At 34.1% G+C, this 6741-nt stretch overlaps 1 long non-coding RNA gene across 1 annotated transcript; it reads left to right on the forward strand.

The window, feature by feature from the left end:
• Positions 1-3060: 3060 nt before the first annotated feature.
• Positions 3061-5050, forward strand: LOC147409690 (uncharacterized). The gene is made up of 3 exons (XR_015183123.1): positions 3061-3252; positions 3393-3504; positions 4946-5050. It is a non-coding gene; the product is annotated as an uncharacterized LOC147409690 (long non-coding RNA).
• Positions 5051-6741: the final 1691 nt, after the last annotated feature.

A 6741-nucleotide genomic window follows, 5' to 3' on the forward strand; every position in this document is an offset into this window, starting at 1 on the left:
TCTTTCTCCCCACTATCTCCCTCTCTCCCTCTCCCACCTTTTGATGAGGAATACCATTATAAAAGAGAGTGGAAGCAACGAATTAAACGGGGGGACATTTTTTAGCTTAGCTGCCATTGAAGGAAAAGAAAAACCTGCAACTTTTTTTTTCTCCATTTTAAAAATCTGTTATGGTCTCCCTCATCTCCACGTTTTCTTCTCTAACATTTCTTCTTCTCTCTACCTTGCACCTCTACCCTTCCCTATCTTCTTCCTCTCCATAAATTTAAAAAAAAAAAACATTTTTTGGGCTGCCTCCATTAAAAAACAGCACCCATTCATGTCCAAGGAAAATAAAAAGCAAATTTTCTCCTCCATTAGCAGCCCCATTTTCAGCATCATCAACATCACCATTAGCAGCCCCATTTACCATCACTAATATCTCCATTAGTAGCCCTATTTTCAGCATCATCAACATCACCATTAGCAGCCCATCTACCATCACCAACATTATCATTAGCAGTCCCATTTTCAGCATCATCAACATCACCATTTCCAACCACATTTTTCAGCTCTCTTACCCTTCACAACATCACGATACATCTATGTGCTGCCTAGTCACCATCCTCATCATTTCATCACATTAACACCCTCATCACATCAGCCACATCTTCCTCATTTCATTGGAGTAGTCGTCATCTCCATCACCTCATCACATTAAAAATCTTATCGTAGCAACCATATCATCTTCTCTATCACGTGTTCCCACAAATTATCATCGAATTCACCGTGAAGAATCTATACTACGACATTCTCCATCAGCCGTAGTAGTTGACACAACAAGTACTCACATTATTTCGAATTCTTTGTTGAAGGAATCCACGCATCAAAAATCATCCGGCAAAGGTAATTATTTTTTATGTTCATTTTATTTTATTTTATTTATTCATTTATTTATTTTTATTATTTTTCTTCATTTTTTTTATTGTTTCTTGATTTCGTATGCATCCGAATAGATACACCGATTTTTGGGGTAGGCGTGACGCCATGACAATTTTTACGATTTCAAATTATTAGTGGATCGATTCACAAATTTTGTTGATAAATTGATTGGTTAATTTGTTAACATCAAGATAGTGAACCGGCTCATTGTTGATATTTATCCGGTCGATTTGTCGATTTATGATGTTATTGGGCCAACCCGCTAACATTGATATTAATCAACTCACTAATATGTGGATTAATTCATGAATTTTGGTACACGTGGAGGGTAAAGAAATCGATTTTTTTTGCTTATCAAGATTGGTGAGTTGACTCGCTGATTTTGGGGCCATTGAAAATGCGAATCGAATTTTTTTAGAAATTGTACACGTGGGTTAAATCACATATTTAACACATATGGCAATTTTTAAAAATAATCAAAGATTATTTTGATTAACAAATTCCGAGTCGACTCACTGATTTTTGATACATTGGAACTTTGGTTCGATTTTTTTTAGAAATTGTGCACGTGGGTTAAATCACATATTTAACACATGTGGCGATTTTTAAAAATAATCAAAGATTATTTTGATTAACAAATTCCGAGTCGACTCGCTGATTTTTGGTACATTGGAAATTTGATTCGATTTTTTTTTAGAAATTGTGCACGTGGGTTAAGTCACATATTTAACACATGTGACGATTTTTAAAAATAATCAAAGATTATTTTGATTAACAAATTCCGAGTCGACTCGCTGATTTTTGATACATTAGAACTTTGGTTCGATTTTTTTAGAAATTGTGCACGTGGGTTAAATCACATATTTAACACATGTGGCGATTTTTAAAAATAATCAAAGATTATTTTGATTAACAAATTGCGAGTCGACTCGCTGATTTTTGGTACATTGGAAATTCGATTCGATTTTTTTTTTTGAAAATTGTGCATGCGGGTTAAATCACCGATTTAATACACGTGGCGATTCAAAAAAAATTAGGATTCTTTTGATTAACAAATTGCGAGTCGACTCGCTGATTTTTGGGACATTGAAAATTTGAATAGATTTTATTTAAAAATTAAGCATGTGGTTAACTCACCAATTTAATACATGTGGCAACTCAAAATTTGCAAGTTAACCCATTGAATTTAATGCACGTGACGACTCAGAAATCAAATTTCTTTGATAAATATCATCAATGAGTCAATTCATTAATTTCATGTACGTGGCATTGAAAATCAATTTTCTATTATTCAAAGTATGATCGAATTGATCCATTAATTTTTGGTGTCATGTATGCCTCATTAAATCATGTAATTATTTTAACCGTAGGATTTGTTTAGTAAATCCGATGCAATTTGATGATGATTGGACCCTAGTTTAACTTTTAGTCTTTGAATGTTGACCGTAGGATATTTTTGGATCGCAGTAGAGACTGATCATCTTGATCAGGCGGGTTCGGTGCCTAACACCTTCCGAAATCCGTAACCTGACCCCTTACCCATCTCGTTGATCCACGGACCGACCCATATCCATTTGGAGTTAATTTTGGTTCCTAGACCTAAACTAGGTGGCGACTCCATATTCTTTTAAAAATCCTCGAGATACGTAGATCGGACCCCTAATCCGCTATTTAGCGGACGGCCACGGGGGTCGAGGCGATTTCACCAAGTGAATCCAAATATGGAATGCAAAAATGATGTGAATCCTATTGTCGAACATTTGTCAATAATCATCGCTAGTTGTGGAATATTACTTCCTCAAGTCGAAAATTCTTATAGATGGTGGAAGGTGAATTGCAAGGTGGATTGAAATGGAACTTGTGTTGGGTTAGGGTTTACATTACGTGAAAATCATGAAAATTGAAGAAAAAAATTATTGGGCTTGGCCTGACGAATTTTAGAAATACAAATTTGACGGCCACAAGCGCACGAAATTTAGACAAAATTTACGCAAATTTTTTCACCTCTCTCTCTGGTGTCTTTGTGTTTTTTCCCCCTCTCTCTCACTCTCTCGCTCTGGTTTCTCTGCGTTTTTCCCCTTCTCATTCTCTCTCTCTCTCTGTTCCATGAGGAGCTCTCCCAATTATGAGAAATTTCTCTACGTTTTTTTCCCTCTCTCTCTGATTCGTGGGAATATCTCTCTCTGCTTGTCTTCCTCGATCACATCTCTATCTATATTTGATCGATCTCTCTCTATATCTGATCTCTCGATCTCTCAACACTGAAAATGATGGAGTGAAGATGAGATCTAGGGTTACTTGAAGCCTTAAAGTGATCTCTCGATTTCTTAGGTTGGTGGATTCATAATGTTGTTCAATTTATTGAAGATGAGATCTAGGGTTTATGATTCTACGAACTCTGCGATCTCTAAATTGATTTTAATCATTATTTACTTGGATACGATTTTCATTTTTTCTGTGAATCTGAACAGCAAGGATCAAGGTTCATGATCTCAGAGCTAAGTCGAAGCCAAATCTGTTGATCCAGTCCATCGTCCCTCACAATCCCACCTCTTTCCAACTCTCTCATCCGTCTTGATCAAGGTTCATTTTTTATTTGTTTTCGTTTTTATGATGGTAATTCGTAGATCTGATCTTAAAACTAGGTTTTTAAAGATTGATTTGGTGTTTAATTGCAGTATTGTTATTTTTTTAATGAATGTTTGTGTTTGGATTCCATCTTGAATGTGTAACAGTAGTTTGGGGGAAAAATTCTAGTTATATTTGTTCAAATCATATAATTTTATGGAAAAAATATTTAAAATTAGATTATGTAAATAGATATTCAGAATTCAGGATCTTGTTTTCTTCTTGTATTGTTTTTGAGAAACTGATTTCAGACTCTAGAATTAGAATCTCATTTTCTCAACTTGATTCTATAGTTGTGACACATAAAAGTAGAATAAACACATTTTCACAAATGCAAGAAATAGATGTTGCATTGTTTTGTAATTTTAGTCAATGTATTTTTAATTATGAGATAATTGCTTTTATGATCCAAATCAAAAGTGACATCAGATTTTAAAAATCAATTATTGGTGAAGTTGAAAATCTGAACCAAATGCCACACAATAATATCAAAGTTGCGTGCTAATTTAAGTTAGAAGTGACTCTTCTATGGCATTGAAAATCCTCGGGAGTGAGTATGTTGGATGGAGCTACAATCATTAAGGAATGGGAATTTTGCTCAGAGCATGATTTCCCTCAAAGTTTCTCTCCATATATTCTTTAGAAAGTTGGGGGGTTTATTCGTCATCAAAGCCTTATATCAAAGATTTTGGAATTTTCTTTAACCAAATCTTCAATAAAGTATATTGAGATTGATTTTTTTAGCTATCTCAATCCACATTCTTTTAATAGTGTTGTTCGTTTAGAATTTTCATTCTGCATGTTCCTTCTAATTATGATTGTGATGCAATTGGGGGCATGAATTGCATGAGATACGATTATTTGGTTTTGCAAGTTTTCTTTTTAACTCACCTAATGATGATGGTAATGGGATTACTAAAATCTTTTACACAATTTTAAAATAATTCCCAACATGCCAGTTTAAACCCAATTATGTGTTTCTATAAATTATTTGTGTGCATGGAGATGTTTCTGATTTCAATTTCGAATAACTCTGTTTCTTTTAGACATTTAAATATGATGATAACACTTGAATTTGCAAAGAAAAGTACCTTATATCACTTTCTGGTTGATCTATCTTTACGACTCTTAGTTCTCTCTTCCTGAAAATAATCAATAACTCTGTTTCTTTTAGACATTTAAATAGGATAATAACATTTGAATTTTTGAGCATATCAGATATTTTGTGTTGTGAAAGTGTGTATTGGGCTCATTGGTTTTTATCTAAATAGTTTTTTATAAGCAGATTTAATCATGTAGCTACTTAAGTACCTTTTGAGAATTTGTTTTTTCATTATTCTTTTAATGAATTGCTCTTCTTAAGTTTTTTGTTGATGATTTATGTACAATATTCCAGGGTGCACATGGCTTTATGAAGACACATAAATGGCGTAATACAATTGGAGCTTTTATCAACATTGAAGCATCTGGGATTGGTGGTTTTGGTAGGTTCCATCCAAAGTTTCCTAATATTATTTGACTATAATTTTTTACCAATGAATTTCAATTAACAGTAAACCTAATCTTAAGATAATATACCTGTAAGCGAATGAAATCAAGATAAGAATTATCATAGCAAAGAATGTTTAATTTTCAGTCAGTGCATATTTTCTCCATTTATGGTCGACAATTACTTTTACTAGCGTGCAGGCTCTATGTTACTCTTAGCATCATTTGATGGGAGGTAGTTTTGGGCCATGAGTTGGTCATCAAATTGTTTTAAATTAGTGGTCACTTGTGTCCTTATGGTTAGTGACATGTTAGGAAACAATGATGATCTGTACTTTTTCTAAAGAGGATACAAACTCTCTTATCTTCCTCATTAAGTTTATTACATCTTCATGTAGTGTTTGAGAGTGTTTGGCTGATTTATAGTTTTTTATTTGACAGATTTAGTTTGCCAATCTGGACCCGGGTCTTGGCCTTCTCTTGTCTATGCTCAATCAACAGTATATCCCATGGCACACAGTGCAGCACATGTTTTCCATTTACTCTCTCTCTCTTCCTCTAAAATATCTTTATACTATTGAATATGCCTTAAAAGGATGAGGAAAAGAGTGAAAAAGGATCTGAGTGAATGGTGATAGTAAGCCAAGATCTGAACACGTCTGAAAAAGATATCACCTTAGATATGGTGGACTATAGACCAGTATTCATGTAGCTAAACCCAAGTAGTTGGTATAGTGTATCACTGACTGATTGAAAGTTAATAATGTTGTTGGGATCTATCAAATGATTAATATTATCCTGCTCATGTGTGGATAATTTAGAAAAGCAATTCTCAAATCCTATTTCATGAACATCTTTTTATGGATTTTCCTGTCAATTTAATCAACGAAGTTAAATTAATGCAGTATAGAGGTATATTCTTCTATTATTTTATGGGAAAGGAGCTTATTCTAATTTGACCATCAAATGAGATGTGAAACTAAGTGTGTAGCGGTTGATTTGTCCATTACATCATCCAAAATAAGCTAATGTTGCTGCAGCTTAAAGGGGTCAAACGGGGATGAGTATCATGGTCCTAAACATAGCTTTATTTCACTAAATAATTTGAACACAATAATGTTCTTATCCATGTGTCTAAGGACAACTCCAATTTTTTTTTACTAGGCAAAGACTTGCATTCTTGGAGAATGTTCCTTGTTGCCTTGGTTTCGACGTTTCTTCAAGATGAGCTGAATGTTTTGAGTAGGATCACATTCCATAATCAGAAACTAAAATACCCATATCTCATACTAATTTTAGTCCCTATGGTGAGACCCCAAAACTCTGTGAGCGTGATGTAGCATCTCCAGTTCTGCAAGAGTTAGAAATTGTACTTGTTATTTTCTTAGAATCCTCCTACAGATGGTGGTCCTGGATTTCCGTTGAACTCTATTCTCAAATGAGTTTTGTCCATCACTTTGAAGGCGAGTACCTTTGAAGGTATTCAAACTTGCTATTGTGGTTATTTTTATTTTTGGGGCCATGGTGAGCACAATTAACATTCTAATATTCAACAAGTCAACAAGACGATGGCTTGTTTGGTAATTATTTGTTGAAAATTAGGACAAGAATCAGGAAATTGAATCTCCAAGGCTCATCAAAATAGGGGGCTTGAAGACAGCTTTAGATAAAGTCAAAATTTTATGGTCGCATGAGTCCCTAACG

The sequence above is a fragment of the Akebia trifoliata genome, chromosome 2 (assembly GCF_017979445.1).
Source record: "Akebia trifoliata isolate Shusen 1 chromosome 2, ASM1797944v1, whole genome shotgun sequence".
Taxonomy (NCBI): domain Eukaryota; kingdom Viridiplantae; phylum Streptophyta; class Magnoliopsida; order Ranunculales; family Lardizabalaceae; genus Akebia; species Akebia trifoliata.